The sequence below is a fragment of the Manis javanica genome, chromosome 3, assembly GCF_040802235.1.
Source record: "Manis javanica isolate MJ-LG chromosome 3, MJ_LKY, whole genome shotgun sequence".
Classification (NCBI taxonomy): Eukaryota; Metazoa; Chordata; class Mammalia; order Pholidota; family Manidae; genus Manis; species Manis javanica.
This window is the reverse complement of record NC_133158.1, coordinates 11,581,578-11,600,951: the sequence shown is the minus strand read 5'-3', so window position 1 is coordinate 11,600,951 and position 19,374 is coordinate 11,581,578. Positions and strand designations below refer to the sequence as shown.

Genomic DNA, 19,374 nt, shown 5'->3' with positions numbered 1-19,374 from the left:
TGCACTGGTTCATTTAGCAGATGTTTAATGGTGCCTTTCCTAGGGGCCAGCTGGTGGGGAACAGAAAGGCAAAAAAGTCTGAGAAAAGACAACAAAAAGGAAGGGTCATGCCCCCTGTGGAGCTTAATGCTGGATGGGGGAGACAGAACCAAGAGAACATACAAATGAAATGATTACAAATTGTGTTAAGTTTTGAGGGGAAGCTCTTCTATGTCTGAGGATGTCACATTTAAGCTAAGACTGAGAGGAAGCCGTGCAACAAGGGAGAGTGAGGGTGTGGGGGAGGGAAGCGCTCTGGGCAGAGGGAACAGCTTAAGTGAAAGCAGCAAGGGAGGCAAAGTTTGACCAGTTCAAGGAGCCAACGGAAGGTCCATGTGGCAGCTGGATGGCGAACGAGGCTGAGAATGACACTGTTTACCGCACGATTTTGTGTACATTAGCTGAATGAACACATGTCAAGCATTAGGCTCAGAGCCCTCAGTACATGTTACAGTGTCTCCTTCTTCCACTCGTACTATTACTATTACTACTTCGCTCTTGAAGAATGAGATCCTGAGAGGAAAAATTCACTGGCCCTAACTCAGCTCAAGCAGAGTTGAACTAGAATCCTGGTCTCTAGACTGCCTGAGTCAGCATCCTTCTAATTAACTCTAGGATAACAGGAAGAACAATTTCTGGCCCCATGGGTAGGAGTTATTCGTTAAACAATCCAGTCTTTGCCCAGAAACACACCACAGTGCTTTAGTGGCCTGAGGTTCTCTGTTTCTCCCGAGTGTCTCACAAACACATAACTTCGAGCTCACCTGCCAAGCAAGATGGATGCTTTATCCTTTCTTTCCTCTCCCTTCCTTCCTCCCTGCTTCTCTCTCTCTCTCTTTCTCCTCAATCCTCCATCTATCTCTCCTTTCTTTCTTTCCTTCCTCTTTTCCCTATTGACACAGTAGAAGATTTTTAGGAGGAGGACCTTGGAAGATGTAAAGAGACAGAAACTTCCTTAGTTTAGTAATTGTTGCTCCAATATAGGCCATTAATATTAACAAGTGAAAGGTTTGTGTGTCTTGCAGATCCTTGGCTCTGCAAGACTAAAGCTGATTGCTAACATAGCCAGTATCCTCTCTCCTCCCAGGAGGTGGAAGAGCTGGGAAAAGCTGTGTTCTGCAGCCAGGATGATCGAGAACTTCATCTGGGGAGGAGTTCTGGAAGCCTAAGGAGGGAAAGAGCCAGAGGAGAGCAGGTATGTGGGGTACAGAAAGAGATGAGAGAGAGAGAGAGAGAAACAGACACCTCCCTGTGAGGCTGGCTCGGTAATGACTCCAGCAGTGATGAGAGATGCAAAGACATGGCGTGTGCATGCATATGTGTGTTATTTTCTCTAAACTCTGAACTCTGGGCTCTGTGTGTTCATCCTCAGCCCACACTGCTTCCTTTCTGGTAAAGCAACTTGCCCACTCCCCTTTCTAGATACTGAGGTCACCACCCAGGAGCAAAAGCCCAGGTACCCAATCAGATGATATTATGAAACCTCTGTGTGGCTATCTTTCCCCTCAAGCTCCCAATTCTCCTCAAACAAAGCAGACACCTCAACCTCCATCACGTTCTATGATAATATCATTGCCACTGGCCCAGTCATTCACTTCCCTTGAGTTAAGGAGAATGAAATAAATATCCTGAAATGAACTTTCATCTCACTACTGTCTTGGATGATCTATGGCTCTTTTCCTAACAACAAAAAATAACTCTAACTGGACAAAATTAACCAGCAGAGATTTCCCTTGCCTGCTTAGAAATAATTCAAGTGAAAGAGAAGAGAAACATTGCCTTGAATTTTCTGGCTTAATAAGCATCCATAGACCAAAATCCCATATAGAAGGAATATCTTTGCACAGTTAATGATACTGAAGGTTTTTCCCTGGAAAAAGGGCAAGCAGTCCCTCCTTGGCTAATTGAACCACACAAGGAATATCAATGAAAGCTGCTATTAATCCTTCTGGTTAATTTGCAAGGCAAGGTTTAAAGCAATAGGTTGGAGGAGGACAGGAAATCAGGCTGATTAATGGCTCTCACAGGGATCTGTGGTCTGCAGTGAAGCCAGGAGGGGACATCTTCCAAAGCCTGATACACAACCTCAGGCAGGAAAGGGATTGGAAGATTGGCATCAAGTGTAGGTACTCATATTACCACCATGCCGTGTGTGCTGACAATCACATTTCCACGGGATAAAGCCTGGATTTATAGCATTTGCCAATTTCCACGGTGTAAAATACTGTCACCACGGCCAATTCCAAGCTGCCAACATGATACCTCTGAACCTTGACTGGAAGAGCTGCACAATCAGCTGTGCTCCAGCATGCTCCTGCCACCAAGGGACTTTTCCTGATGTCCCCCCAGCATGAGAATCTGGGGCTTGTTTCATTGATTCACTCCTCTTGCATCAGGTACGACGGTTCATCCTTTCATTCATTTATCTACTCAATCACTTATTCACTTAATTATTGTAGCAGAGGCTGCTGATGCCCCTCCTGTATTCCTTTAGCCCACCCTGGACACCCTGCAGCTTCAGGGGGACAGTCTTCACACACACCACAGGCCTCCTCCTAAACACCTCAGTCTCTCTGCTGAGGACTTCCTCAAGCAGCAAGACTGCACCCAGCCTGTGACCGGCATGACAGAGTCCCTGGGAACTAATTCCCTGGCAGCTTCCAACCAATGTGGGATGGAAATTGGTGGGTGAAACCAAGTGTCCTTGTCCCTCTGGGGGTAAATTTTGAAGTATGTTTAATACAGCTTGTCAGAGGATGCCAGTCGGGATTGAGCCCTGGCTGCCCCAGCAACAGTTGCTCATTAGCACACTGTGGTTGGCTTTCCTCCTTTCCCTGTCTCATTTCCCCTCCTGGCATTATGCCTCCTGGCACCACCTCTCAAGTTAACTTCTTGAGCCAAAAATCTTAGGATCTGCTTTTGGGGAATGGAGCTGAGGCAGTTATCAAACAGTGACCAAATGCCTAGTGCTGTCCAGGCATGGCAATGAGCCCTAGGATCTAGGATTATATTAATAAAGGGACCTGTGTCTCCTGGCACACCTTATTTCACACCTCTCAACTTCTCATTTACCACACCTCATCTCTCCCGGTCTCTCTAAAGAAGCTTTGCTCCTCTGTCAATAGGAAGTCTTCTTTGACTGCACTGCCTAGAGTAGGCCTCCTGGCTCCACTCCACCCCACTTTTGGCCTCATTATTCCTTGTTCTTTTTTTTTTTAACATGAACTGATGTTTTAAACTAAATCTCGCTTTGTTTGGCATCATTTAGTCACTGTTTATGTTTGACCACTTCCCTGAGGAAAGGTAATGTGCTTGTCTTTGTCTGCCACTGAATGTCTGCCACTTTGCACAGCGCTTGGCATGGAGTAGGTGCTCTTGAAATATTGTTGACTTAGTAAGTAAAGATACATCCTTCCTTTACCTCCAGGGAACTTGTTGTCTTTTTGGGGATATGGACAAGTAAATGAACAGGCATGGTGACAGTGTTTTACTGTGGTAAGAGTAACTGGAGCATGTTAGAGGAAAATATGGTACCTACTTGCAGAGCAGTGGAGGGGACCTGAGGAATGGCTGTCTGCAGGAATGGATAGCTAAGAATGAGATAGGTAAGAATGAGATCAGGTAAGAATGAGAAGCAGAATGTTCTAGGGAGAGAAAGCAGCAAGTCAAAGACCCTTAAGAGAGCAAGTGAGGCACATCTGGGCTGTGCAATTGGCATGACTGGGGCAGACACTGCAAGGTGAGAAGAAGGTAGAGATGCCATTCAAGAGGCAGGAAGGGATGTGTAGGGTGTGGTCTAGTAGGGATCTGAAAGCTACAGTCTCTGGGCCGTAACCAGCCACATCTACTCATTTACGTGTGGTCTTTTACTGCTTTTATACAACAGTGGTAGAGCTGAATAGTGACAACTGAGGCCTGGTCCCCAAAGTCAAAGATATTTACTATCTGACCCTTACAGAGAAATCTGTTTTACAAAAGGACTGGGTTTTCAGCAGTGGAGGGGCAGGACAAATTTGCATTTCAGAAGGGCCACAGGGTTCACTGTGGAGAGTGGGGACTGAGAGAGGATGGGGCTGGATGCTGGAAGATGAGCAAGTATCTTACTCCCCAGAAGGCCTGCAAACCCTCTGTGGGCAGGACCACACCCCCATCATCTCTGTATCCCTTAGGGTGCCAAACATCATAGTGGCTCATCAATTTTATCAAGTGAGTGAATATACAATGAAGGAGTAAGAGAAGGTGAGAGGAAAAAGTGCTTGGAATAGGGCGTTTTGGCACTGGAAACAATAATAAATGATGGGATGATAATGATGATGATAGTAACAATAAAACAAGTACATCTGGTTCTCTACGCCAGGCTCCTCAGTCAGTACACTATCTACATTAGCTTACTGAATTCTCTCAACAACCCCTGAAGTGGAAACGCAATCCTTCATCTTGTGGATGACAAAACCAAGGTCAAACAACGTCCTCAAGGTCACAGTTTTGGGACACGTGGAGCAGCCATGGTTTGACCTCAGATTTGACTTTCTCCCAAGTTTATCTTCCTTCTTCCCAACTTTTCCAGGGCTGTGAAAGGAGTTTCTCTGGGCTGGAGCATGCTATGGGAAGACTAATACAGAAGTATCAGTTATGGGCTTAAGGCTTTCTCTGTCCCAGCGATGCTCACAAAGCCGGGTGAGGACTAGATGAGGTACCTGGAAGACGAAGCCCTGAGCATCTTAGTAGATGCCAGTGGTGGCTTAGGTGCTTTTCCTCAGCAACACAAGCCTTGACTTTGCAGCATCCCAGGCTATGGGGGAGGGAGTTGGAGTCTGGGATGGTAGGAACATTCAAAAAGCTTGATGTGAGCGGGTTATATCCATTATACTGCACAAGTTCCTCCTCCTAGCTGTCAGCCACAAAGGGCTGGTGGGTTTCTCACTTTCACCCGTCTCCATCATTCAACAGTTTATGGGTTAGAGGGACCCAGTTCCTCCACCTCCACTCCCCTCTGGTGGATCCCTCTTGTCCCTCTCCTTTTATGATTTTTTTGGACTGATGAGCCATGTACCCTCAACACCCCTGAAGAACATTTCTAGGAATACGGTTGTTTATAGGAGCTGATTACCTCAATAGTAGCTTTGAAAAAGTGAAGAATACATACTGTTGGGGTATTTTCTGATGCAGAAAGGGTTTCTGATTAACTGTGGCTTCCCTCATACCCACTTGCTAACCAGGAGGCTCCCAGCAGACTGATGAACAACTCTGAAACTTAATGTTCCATTTCCACTCATCTTTGTCCAACTCTTCTTTCTTTTAGTGTTTCTTCTCCTGTTGATAATTGGATTTTTCCAAGGAAATGGACCAAGCACCTTCATGGACACCAGTTTATGGTTACTGCAACATACTGACCTAGAAGGCTGCTGTGAACAAACAACCTTGCAAAACCTCAGAAGGGACCGTCATGTGAAGATAAAAACTGCAAGCTGTCCCTGGAAGACAATATAATTTTATCTTATCTGGATACACTGAAAACCACCATCAAAAAGCTTTTTCCCATAGAGCTATATGTTTCTCCTGTCATTGTCTGTAACTATCTGTGTTGTTAACTGGAGCAAGTATCTTCACCATGCATTCCATTTCATGCTACCTGTCAAATATTGGGTATTACACCCTTCGAGCTGCTTTGTGATTTGTGTGAAATCTTCCCAGGCAAAAGCAGCTTTACAGAATTGGTACTTCATACCATCACGGAGGAATTCTAGCCAGGTCTCTCCTTCTGCAGAAGGAGAACTTCAAACTATTTGCATAGCAAAAGAAGTTTCCATTTTCATTTTGTTAAAACTGCAGCCTGGAACAGTTAGTAAAGTATTTGGTCACAGGTAACAGAAAGCTTGATTTACATTGGTTTAAACGAATAGGGGTCTGCTTATTTTTCTATTTTTCATACATTTGAGAAATCCAGAACTAAGTGGCTGCTAGTATCAGAGATGTCTGCATCAACATCTCTGGTTCTTGCAGTCTTTGCCTCATAGTCACAAAATGGCTGCTGTGTCCATGAACCCCCTAGCTGCATGGTTGACTGGGAAAGGACTATTCAATTCTGCTGGCCTCAATAGGGCACGTAAGCAAGGTGACAAGGGCAGGAAATGGTTGTTGAGTGGGTCTCCATCTTCTGCCACAGGAATTTAGGGGAGAAAGAGGCAGAAGTTAAACAAGAAAACAAGGTGTTTGTTCAGCAAGACAGTGTAGTCAACCCCAGTGGTAAGTGGGAATTTCCTTTTCTCTGGACAGTGCCTAGAAAGTTCAAAATAGGCTCAATAGAACACTTTCTCACAAATTGAAAATTCATTTATTTTCCAGCATAACACAAATCTTTAATGTAAAATGCATAGTCAAAATAGTGAAAATAATTTAAAATTAAAAAAACAGAATAAACAAATAAATTCTGAGGTATTTAATCAATGTAGTATTATACAATAATGAAAAAGAATGAATAGTATTATAGAAAGTTGTTTATAATATTTTTTAAGAGAAAAAAAGCAAATTACCAAGTATAACATAATGTATTGCATTTTTGTAAAAGGAATATTTATACATATATTCATTTTAATAGGCTTGAAAAATTCTAGAGAGGTAGCCCTGAAAATATTACCAGTTGTTACCATTGAGGAATGAATTTTGGAGGCAGAATCTCAGTTTTTAATATTTTTGTATTGTTTCAGTTACTTCTATTAAAGTATAAATAACTTTTGTAACTAAAAAGGATTTTGTAAAAATGGCAAATTTAGACAACCTCTGGGTATATTGAGCAAAGAAATGAGTTTGTCAGTGGATGGCTGTGTTGTTTTTAACTTTCATTTGGATGAAAAAAATGTAAAAGCAAAGAAAACCCACTCAGGATTATCTTCAATAATGCCTTCAAATTATTTACATGTGCAGAGCACGTAAATGGAATAACATTTTTCATCTGCTTTGCATTTTAAAATATTTTAGCAAAGTCATTCTTTAGAATAAAGGTTAAAGTTCAAAATAAGCCATGGGAATATATGGCTCAAGTACAGTGTCGATCATTAATTGAGAAAAAGGACAATTTATCTTCCATCAGAGTCAATGATGGCAATTACTTTAAAAGGAATCAACTCTAATTCTCTTATATCTGTCATAATGGAATAACAAAAAAACCCCACAAAAGTCCAATGGAACTTCTCACCTACAACTGACGCCATTTCTCTGACACTTGATTAGAGACAGAGTCTTGTGAATTAATTTCTTGACTATTGTAGTATTTTTGAACTTGACATTTTTCTGGGGTAAATTTGTGATATGGACTTCTAGAATTTTGTTACCTACCATAAATATCTCTTAGAGTAATGAAGAAAATCACTGATGGTAGATATCATAACTACATACTTCTGCTTGATAGGAAAATTAGAGCAAGATAAGCTCCTGGAGCATAGCCACTGTCCTTGCCAGAAGCCATGCTTTCATGATAATGTAGGATGATTACGATTGTTTTTTTTAAACTGAAATGAAATCGTAACCCTTAAACCACCCTCTCCCCCTTTTTGTTTTAAAGAGTAAGCCTTAGATACAATGTTCACTGTTCTCTGAATAGAAAATAAAAGCCACGCTGGGATTTTTTTCTGATTGAATTCGGAGTATTTGACATCTCTTCTTTCACATGTAAACAATTTCATGAATTAGAGTTGTATTTATAACCCTAAAGCAAATTAGAATAAAATAGATTATTTTGGAAAGAAAGACTGATCCATAACCAATTGGTTGCATTCAATTCATTCTTTTCACTAGGCTATATGGCTCATTAAACAGAGACATTTCTCTCATTTCTTCTCCTTTTTTTAAAAAAATTGCTTTATCTTAAATTCAGCTCTACCTGAATGAAAGACAAGCAAAGGGTGCCATGAAAAGAACAGGGGGAGTTGATTTCTTTTTGGTTTATTGTGCTAAGTGCTTTGTGGCTATATTAAATAAAATTCTGGGCTTACCAAATACAAACCACAAGTATAAGCAGGCATCATATTTAAGCTCATGAGCTAAGAGGTAGCAACCCAGAATTAGTCATAGGACTATGTATGTTAGAAGAATTTTGGAACGTGCAAAGAATTGTGTACAGAGATTTGAAGGCTTTTCTATGTTCTTCTTCCTTTGAACACCTCACTGGCAAGTTGCATTTCTACAGTCACGAAGTTGTTTTGACCATTCTGATGCTCAACCTGGAAATCAATGTTTGAACCTCTCAAATAGGATGTGTGGTCATCAAATCAACGTCTACAATAACAGAACTTGCTACCATGTATTATTTCAATTATGTAACAGCAAAGAAACCAAAAGCAGGCAGTAAAAAGGTAGCATATCATTCATACTGAAGAATACTCAAAATATTAGAGTAGAAGTCCTATACGAGCATATTGAAGTATATTCTAAAGTAGTATTTTCTGATCGTAAATAAAATCATAAGAGTAACACAACTGTTGCTGCTATTTTGCAAGATTCTATGTGTCCTGCAAGACCCTAAGTGCCTTACAGATATTAACTCTGAAATCCCATCACTCTGTGAGATAAGCACCGTGAAATCCCATGTCACAGCCAGGTGAACCATGGCTTAGAGGGGGTAATTCATCTGAGGCCACACACATAGAGAATGACAGTTTGACTCTGTGAGTTCATTATTGTACTGAAAGGAACAACTAAACATACAAATCTAATTGGTCACCATTAGAGGATACTAGTGAAAAAATTCATTATTTTAAAAACTAGTAAATGAAAGGGAAGAGTCAATCATTATCTTGCCTTTTCTTTAAGAGTGATACCTGTAAGGGACCAAACAGGTGGAAAAGTTTCTCTTTGTATAACTATTCACCTAATGATGAAGACAGAATGATAGAATTAGAATATCAGTATTTTGCAACTTGTTATGGACTGAATGTTTGTGTTTCCCCCACATTCATGTGTTGAAGGCCCAATTTCCAGTGTGGGTATATTTGGAAATAGCACCTCAAAGGAAGTAATTAAGGTTAAGTGAACTCATAAGGACACAGCCCTGATCCCATGGGATTAGTACCATATAAGAAGAAACATCAGAGCTCACTCACTCTCTATCTCTCTCTCCCCATGTGACTCACCCAGGAAAGGCCCTGTAAGCCCACAGCAAGGAGGCAGCCACCTACAAGCCAGGAGAAGAGGCCCCAGAATGAAATCTACCCTGATGGCACTTGGGTCTTGGACTTCTCAGCCTTTAGAACTGTGAGAAATAAATTTCTGTTGGGTAAGCCAGCCAATCTGTGGTTCTTTGTTATGGCAGCCTGTGCTAAGATACAGCCCTTAAGAAACCAAGGAATCTAAGCACTAATGACTGATAGCACAAAAAGAAGTATAACCAGCTAACGATAGAAGACCTCACCAATTTTGAAGTATCCCTGGCAGAAAAAATAAAGAAAGAAAAAAAACAAAAGTCCTGAATTTAATCAAGCCTCTATGTCCAACCACCAACTTATAAAAAAGTACAGGAGAGAGAGCAACGTGTAAAATGACACCACAGGGATTAAACCAGCAAAATCCAGACACAGAAATTCTCCAGGGGGAAACACCTTGTTTATTTAACAAAACAAACTATAAAAATGTCCAAGGTGGTGCTGTTGGGGTAGGGGGAGATTGAGAAAGAAGAGTTTTTAGATTAAAAGGCTTTAAGAGATATATCAATCCAATGATGGATTTTTTAAATCCAGATTTATTTAGGAAAACCTAAAAAAAAAATTAGGAGATTAAATGAGACATTTGAAATTTGTAGATATTTGATGACATTGAATTATTCATAATTTTTAAAATGTGTTCTAAGATATGGTGGTATTTTTGTTTTCAATACCTTTGAGAGATACATACCAGTTTGTTTATGGAAGAAATGATATGTCTGGAGAGAGTGTAATAATGGGAGTGTGAAAGGAACAACATTGGCTAGGAGTTGATTTACAGTTGGAGCTAGTTAATAAGGAAATAGAGGCTCATTACATTACTCTGTATTTCTTTATATGTTTGAAAATTTCCTTTATTGTTCTAAGTTTTAAAAAATAGAGAATGACATTATAAACCAAACTAGGTATGAATGCATATTGTATAGACAAAATTCAGTAGGGTTTTTTTTCATGTAATATATATGTGAACAGTTTTCATGTTTTTTAAAAAGAATATTTGCAAGTAATCTTAATCAAAATTCCAAAGAACACTTTTTAAAATAAGCAGTCTTGCTCTATGCTATGATTATAATGCTGCACAACTTAAAGAAAATACATTCTTTTTTGACAGAAATTTTCTTTCTTAACAATCTTTTATTGATTGTTGCAAAAACCCATTTAGTTCTGCCTCATTATAAGAGAGTAGCCTTTCTCATTATGTTTTAATGAGATAAAGATCACCATAGCCTGAAGGACTGTACATTCCATGTAAAGGACATTATCTCCTGGACAATAAGACAAAAATCCCTACTGTCATTCAATAATGTCTTTCTATTGATTAAATTCAAGATAATAAAATACATCAAATTACTTAATATTTAATATATTGGTTTTGATTTCTCAGTACTAATGTTATTAAGTGGAGTTCATAATAGACCATGATGATAAGCAAAGACGTAACTATTATCCCATCAACTCCAGCACTGCAAAAGAGGCTGCAAATATGGAGCCAGCTTGTGATTTTGTAACTAAAAGACAGAGTGAGTGACCTTTTTTAAAAAGTTCAATTCTTGCTCCCAAATTAAACTTACAGTGCTTTCTAACACATCTGGCAAGGTTAAAATACTATCAGAGAATCACTTTATTTGTTCTTGAAAATCAAAGATATTATGCAAAGAGTGGTGACATGATTCTGAAAGATGGGATTTGCATGGGTTGGAAAAAATTGGAAGGTGTGGGAATAGAAATGTAAGTGGCAAGTGCCTTGCAAACAGTAGTTGCCCAATAAAAATATGTTTAATGAATGTGACTGATAATTCTTCTCCTAAGATACAGGAAGAAGGCACTGGGTAGGGCTCCAAGCAGTTATGTTGAGTGGGAAAGGAGGGAAACTGAGGAGTCCTCTGTGGAAGGGTTTTCATCTTCTTTGTAAATGAATAAATGAGGTCAAATAATGAATGGAAGTGAAGGAAGAGGTTAGCAATTTGAGGAACTAGGAACAAAAGTTGGAATAACTACTGAGGAGGTGGGGGAAAAATTATCTAAATATGAAGCATTTCAGAGTTACAAAAAGGCGTAATGCCATTACATTTTTCTCCTTGCCTGGTTGTCAGCCCTTCGAGGGCAGGGGCCCTTTGCCCTCTCTTGGTTATCTCCACATACCCCATACACTCATAAGGTTTATAAATTAAGAATGTTTATGGGTACAAGCACACGCAGAGCACACTTTCAGAACCTAAGTCAGACAGACACAGAAATAAGCTAAAAAACAGGAAAAAATATTAGAGGAAAATTCTTTGATGAACATGACCAAAAACCAACAGGACAAAACTGTTATCAGGGTAAACACAATGCTTTGCTTATTAGCTCACAGCAGGCATTTACTATTAATTTGTTGAATTAATGAAAGGGTATCCCTTTCTTCCCCTAAACAGGGCAGAACCCACAATTTTATATCAAAGTCCTCAGAGAGATCCACCAGAAGTGGTTCAAGTTAGAGTCTAGAAGGAAATAAGTAGAACTAGAAGTTGGAAGTAAAGGCATCCACATAAAATTTGAAGTCATATAAGGGAAAGAAGGTAAAAACAATCTGACAGAAATAGATAAATGAAAGTTATAATGATTGAATGGCAACATCCCAAGATGTGAAGTTGGAATAAGATCAATTTCTTTGAGAAGGGATGACGAGGGGAATACCTGTTGGCAGGTGTTTTACCTCAGTTGACCCATTGGGATGCTACTGAAGGCTACAGACTTACTTCGACAAAATATTCTCATCTCCGTATATATTTAAAACTCATCATACAGATTGTGTGGATTCAGAATCCCACTAGGGTGTCTGGAAGTCTAGCAATCCAAGGACCTCAGGCTAAGAACCACTTTTCTTGAAGAGAAGCACAACTTGTCAGGTGCCACAGCTGGTGACAGACCACCTCTTGGACCTTAAACTATGGTGGGCCTAACCCTCACATTCATTCAACAGTTGTATTTGGGCAACTACTATTTCCAAGGCACTTTCCAGGTCTGACCCCCTACTTAGGTTTCTGATTTCATAACTTTCAATTTTCTCCAATATCTATCAAAAATCACTTATTTTAGAATTATATCACTATCTAATTCTTTTTCTTCCCTCTCTCCCTCCCTCCCTTTCTTCTTTCTTTCTTTCTTTTTATTTATTTTTTTCTATTTCCAGGTATTGTGAAACTCTGCCTAATATGAAAATCCAGGATCTGGAATTTTTTTGACCAAAGCCTCTTCTTATAAGGGCTAACCTGAATCAAAGTCACTTCAGAGTTAAGATAAACAGTAAAGTGCTCCACAATAACATCTAAAGCCAATGACTTCATCTTGTTCCTCAACTATAGAAGCAAGTGGCAGAATTCTCCTGGGAAGCCTACTAGCACGCAGGAGACTTCATGTAGCATTGAATTGATGGCTAATGGAATAATCCAATGTCTGAGGCATGTGGTTAGCAGTGGCCGTGGTAGTTGAACTTGGGTGTCTGTAGCACAAAGGAGCCGACAGGAATGGTTGAGTCCAATCAACACTTATTTCTCTGACAGCTAGACATTACACCAGCATACTTCCCCTTATAGGAAACTGAAACGCATGTCCAAGGGGCTGATTTGAGAGCATCAAAACCTTAGGGTGTTTTGACGTCCTTAGAGAGAATGGTTGGAAATGCACATTTTAATGGATGCACAATGAAGTATGCAAAGGATAATTTCCCAGTCTAATGTTTTCATTTCTTCCCAGTTATAATAAATGTGATAGGAGATCATCATTTGAAAGAGATAAATCTTGGCTCATTTTGTGTCAATGCACAAGGAAGGATACCTTTCATGAACTCTGTTATCAACAACTCTAGGAAACTAGTTCCCTGTACTCTGGGATTAAAGTATAACTCAGTGACTTACATTAGGTTTAATGAATATTATTCCTAACACTGCATTCAAGGTTTTATTTGATATATGGCTCTACCTGGAACACCTGGAACAGTCTTTTATCCAATGCAATTTAATCAGAGGTATGCAGACTTTTTCCTTAAAAAAAATCTTCTAAATGTAAATGTTTATTGTCTGTATACTAAATGCCAGGTGTGTAGGTGCTGGGGATAGACACACATGATAGGTAGGTAGTTACAGATAGATATCGATGTTTCTCTCTGGGAGGAGCTTAAAGTATGGTGGGAGCAATAAGCAATAAATGAACAAACATACATAAAATTGTGACTAAGGGAATTAAGGTATGAACAGATACAGTTATAGAGAATATAGAGTGGGGCTTTCTTAGATAAGGTTGACAGGAAAGGCTTCTTAGAGGAGGGAACACTTAGGCCCAAAAGACTGAAAAGGAGCTAGGACTTGGAAATAGTTAGAGATGGATGAAGGGAGAATCATGCCAAGAACATGAGATGAACAAAAGTTTGGCATGTTTGAAGAAATAAAAGGATGCTCTTACAGGTGCAATGGGCAAGGAGAGGAGTAGCATGAGGTGAGGCTTCAGGCAGGACCCAGCAAGTCCTCATGAAGGAGTCTGGATTCCCCACACGAAATCCATTTTGTTATTTATTTATGAGTCACCTTATAAATACTTGGGTTATTATTATTAATGAAATATTCATAGTCAAAAGAGTAACTAATATTTAGGGAGCATTCACTACATGTCAGACTTGAATAAAGTGCTTTGCATGCATTATCTCAAATGATCGTTGCAGCATGCCTGAAAGTTAGGTACTATCCTAGTTCTGCATCGGGGAAACCCAGGTTCATAACTTGGTAACTTCTCTAACGTCACACAGCGAGTAAGTGGTAAAGCCAGGAGTTGAGCATTAGACGGGCTGACTTGAGATCTCAGACAAATCTAGAGACACCCTCCTTCTCTCCTGATTGCATCCATATCTTGAAGCATGCGAAGACCAGCCGAACCTGCCTTCGGATGAGGGAGGATGTGGAGGGACCTGGCTCCTGTTGGTCTCACCCAGCCTCACTACTCTATTTGGCAGATACTGGGATGGAATCCAAAATCTTAATAGAACCACTGGCCTGTGGGGAGAGGTTTACAAGTGATATTTTGACACGAGTCCAGAAAAAGGACAGAACGAAGATATAAGAAGGTGTCAGACTTGCTCAAGTAAAAGGAGGAAGCTCTTGCATTTGGCTTTTATCAGTTGATGTGTTTATGTTCCTTGGGAAGAGCTGGTAGACAAATGTCTGAGGGAAGCAGAAAGAGCTGGCTAATGTACTTCTTCATAGGAAGTACCTCTCTCTAATGACTATGATTATTATTATGTTCTCATTTCTTAATGCTGCCAAGTCCAATGAAACATTGGAAATGAAACAAGCCCATTTACCTGGTATGGCATTTGGACGTGAGGCTTAATGAGCATCTAAAAGCTGTCTGTGTTTCTTTTAGGGTAACTCCTAGAACTCATGAGAACAGTCTCATTTGAGATATGCTCACACTCAGCTTAGAGCTGAGGGTCTTCTGTCCCAACACTAAAATAAAAAGCCTGAGGGCCATCCTGCTTTTCTCTGCAGTGGAGTCTTCCCCTTTTCTGACAAATGCTTGCTAAATAGTCACTGTGTCTCTGATATGGTTTGAGCTCTGTGGGCCTGTGTAGATCCTCGGAGGACCTTTTCCTTCCTTCTTAGGAAATACAAATTAGAATTTGCTCCACTGAGACTTCTGACCCTTTATTAACATAGGAGTTTAATGACTTTCTCATTCTGCAGCTTCTTTTCACTTATTCCTGTTTTCTAGATAATGACATCAGTTTGTTAGACGTTGAAGCACTTGAAGCTCTCTTCTATCTTATTTTGACTTAATTTATTTTAGCAGATGCCAGAAACATCACTGAAGAACTCATTAGAATGAACCTTCTTAGGTATCCCTAAGTTCTGGGTGAAAAACAATGACCTGTTAGGAACTTAGGGAAGAAAAATGAAATAATAAAAAAGAGGATCATTCTAAGTGGAAGTATGAATTCAACAGAATGGAGTTACTAGAATAAAAGACCTAACTGATTAAAATGGAAAATTATCCTTGGCAAGTGAGAACTCACTCAAAGAAGAGCACTGAGGAATTCACCAGGAAGCCAATTCTAACGTCTGGAGAAGGAAAATTAGAGGGCTCTGAGCGTCCAGCCTCAGATAACTCCTGGAGAGGCTGTGAGGCAAGCCTGAGAAGTCATCCTTAGCTTGGAAAGCGATGACCCCACATAGGGATAAATAAGCAAAGGTCCAGGGCAATAAGCAGTCTCTCCTCAGAGCTGGGCAGCCCCTGCAAGATAGTCCAGGGGGGCACATTGTTGAGGGACCCCTTGTCAAGGAGGAGAGCTCGTCTGGGTCTACCAACTCAGGCAGAAAATAAAAGGCAGTTTTTGTTGGCATTTGTGTTTGTTCCTGTGGACAGGTCTAATCTTTCTAAAGGCTGAGAGGGACTTGGTATAGATTTGAGGGAAAGGACTCCACAGCGAGGGAAAAAAAACCCGAGATAAAACCCCAAAGGGAAACTGGCTGTATGGAGAGCGATTCACCAGGAGGATCAGGAGCAGCAGGACCTCAGGGAAAGAACCCTGATCACAATGGGATCTGCTCCTTCCCAAGCAACCTGCACAGTGATTAAGACCACAGGCTTTAGCCTCAGGGTGAGCTGCAGGTAAAGCATGTGGTATCGCCTCCTAGTTCTATGTTTTTGAACATATTCCAAAATCTGTAAGATGTAGTGATATTCCCCATCACACAGAACTGTTGTGAGAATTCAATGTATTAAATATAGTTAATATATTCTGCTCCATGCTTGGTCCACACTAAGAGCTCAAAACCCCTGGAAGCTGCAATTCTTACCCTTCTCCCATTCTCATGTCTCCAGGCTATAATTTCATCCAACTGTTCACCCTTCACCTGACAAGCCAACCTGAAGGGAATCAAAGGTATGGATACAACAGAATGCTCCTGCTGAAGAGCAAATTGTCACTTACTCATTTAACAGACATTTACTAAGGGTTTTACTCTATCCCAAGTACTGTGTCTTCAGACACTACAGTATAGCAGCAAAGACAGAAGGGCTTTGATATTCGAGGTCTCTCTCAGGTAAAACAATTGACAATTGGCATTGAGATTATCTGAAGATACACACAACTACATACAAAGGTAAAATGAGAGGGTCAGTGGGCATGTTTTTTTGAAGTTTAGTACAACTAACAGTGTATGAGTAAATAAACAACTCAACTGGTAGATTTAATAACCCTTGGCTGTACCACCTTTCCAGAAGTATTCAACATGCTATAGGTATTCACAATTTTTTAAATAGAGAGACTAACGAACAGTAGTTAATTCAACAAGTGCAATGAGGAGGGTTTTTCAAAGAGCTTCCACTGTGTTTGCAAATTACAAAATATTATTATTTTCTGACACCATCAAGTCACTCTACTCAGTTTTTTTCTTAATTAATGAAACAACACAATATGTGATCTACCTTCTTAAATTTTTAAGTGTACAATATACTATCATTGATTATAGTACAATGTTGTACAGCAGCTCTCTAGAGCTTGTTCACCTTGCTTGACAAAAACTTTATTCCAGTTCCCTCTACTCTTGAAATGTTTTTAATTCTAGCTCCATCCTAACTGCACATGGTAGACACTGCTTAACCCAGAGTAAACATTAGCTCTTAGCTCTGAGGACCAGGAAGAATGAGGCTAAAGAAAGATGCTTTCAGAATGTCACCATCTTAAAAGTTATGATTACAGGGAAAACTGCCCTTCAATCATGCTGTTACTTATGAACTAATTTCTTCTAACTGACAATCTTAAATTATATTTAGGTTGACACATTTCTGGATAAAGATCTGCCCTGTCAGGACTCTGGGGCCACACACATTAAAAAACCATTTGTATTAAATCTTCAGCTGTTTGTACTCTCATCAAGGATGGCTGAACATCCTAGGGCACCCAATTGTTTCCTGAATCTTACTGTTTCTTGAATCTTATATTCCAAATACAGTTGGGAAAAAAAATGTAGCACTGTGTGTGTGTGGAACAAAGGTATGACCAATTATGATAGTAGAATATTTCATAATTTCATTAGAGAAATAATTGCAAGCAGACTTTGAACAGTGTAATGTGAATCGCAACTTCAATGTAATAAGAAGAGAAAATTAATGAGGCTTTTCTGGAGTCCAGGGGTGGACACAGCTCCATCAGGAGCCCAGTTCTGTTCTAATTGTGCTGGAAGAGTTAACATAATACTTAGATCCAGTTCTGAAATATTTTTCGCTTTTAACATGTTACCTCTAATATTTCCATTATTAGAGTATAGTATTGTTTGTGAACAATATTTGAACACTTAGCTGATAGAATTCACCAGGCTATAATTCCAATTTTTGAGCCAGGGAGAATAAAATCATTCCTGAATTTAAATCAGAAGATACTAAAAGAGAGGTATTTGGAACAAAATTGTTAAAAAGCCCATTCAAAAACTCATGTAAACTTGCTTTGGAAAATTCCGTAACAGCCTAACAAGTATGTATGTATGTACACACTCACACATACACACACTTGTATTGAAGCTGATGTTCCATGCCTCATAAATTCTATTTATCATTTTATTATTTTTTTGTTTTCATCTTCAACACCAACATACTTAGACAATGATTGTAGTTTAAACCTAAAATAACCTTAGTTAAGTCCCCACAGTGCAGAGCTGTTTCACAGTAACAACACATAGCTAGCTATTCACTGTCCCAAGGCCTGACTTTTCTTTGATGAGGTTTTTCAGGGATTGTCAAATAAGGAAAGAGGTTTTATGGTAAAGTCCAAGAACTGGGGAGAGAACAACTGAGTTTCAGTCTTCCCATCACCAGTCACCAGTGGTAAAACCCTGGTAAATTGAAAATGACCTTTTTGAGTCAAAGTTTCCCTTGCTTGCTGTAACACTCAATATACAATTAATCTGTTTGTTTCCTGTAGTTACTGTTAGCAGCACATGGAATGATGCATGTATTTGTCAAGTATTAAGCACCACGAAATTTCAATTGTCAAACATTCTGTGGGAAGACAGAAAGGTGGTACCAGATGGTTATGAAGCCTTGAATCAATTTAAATTTTTCAAATAAAGTAACTCTTTATTTTAAAGAAAACCTAGAGACAAACCCTAAGATTCACAAAGATGAAAAATAGTTTATTTACAGTTCTAAAACTTTTGTAAGTTTCCCTAGATAAATGTACTGTTTAATTCAATTTATAAAAAATATGGGTTTGAAAGAATGGCCCATTCTCTCTACCTAGTTCATATTTCCATAGCTCTTAAAACTAACATTTTGTATTTGCTTATTGTCTCTAATTTCCACCCCTCTGAGTAACATATAACACTGCTGTATTTCCAGTGCCTGGGAAAGTTCTTTGTGCTTAGTAGCATCTTAATAAATATTTATTGATGAATAAAGAAATGAATGACTGACATAAGATCCACATGCTAAAATAAATTAAACTTCACTTCTAAAGTATTCAGACTAATAGGTTTCTATTGTATTTCATGATTATGTCATGATAATATAAATAATTTGAGAGTGATGATTTTGTGAAATTTCATTGTGTTTAACAACCAATAATAGTTGTGATATATTTAGTGTGGCACTACAGTGCTACATCCTTATGTACACTATGGAGAACTTCATGACAGCCCTGCCCTCCTTGCAGTGGCAAGAGTTCTTTCTTCACTTCCCAGTGGGAAAACTGGGGTTCAAGAAAATTTGAATCACTTAATTAAAAGTTATACAGCTAGTGAGGAATAGGAACCAGAATCTGAACCCAGGATTTAGATGGATCCAAAGAACACATTCCACAGTGATAGTTCCTCCCGAACAAGGATTAATTAAATGTAAAAATTTAATGCAGTTTAATGTTTTTCTGATAATGTCTTTACTGCATCCTTGTTTTGTATTCCCTGTTCCACACAAAAAATATACATCTTTCTCCAAGAGGGATCATTGTAATTCTTACTCAGATGCATATTAAAATGATCCCTTTCCCCCACTTCTGCCAGTATTTTCCAGAATAGTAACCAAATGAGGAATCAGCTTTTCATAGGTTAACATAGTGTGTAACAGGCCTTTGCTCAAGTATATCTAAGCTATAGTCTCAGAATCGCCACTTACAAAA

General features: G+C 39.3%; 1 protein-coding gene across 2 annotated transcripts in view; it reads right to left on the bottom strand.

Annotated features, from left to right (window-relative positions):
* SYNPR (synaptoporin) overlaps positions 1-19,374 on the bottom strand; it is a 265,051-nt gene that overhangs the window by 97,441 nt on the left and 148,236 nt on the right. The window lies entirely within an intron of this gene.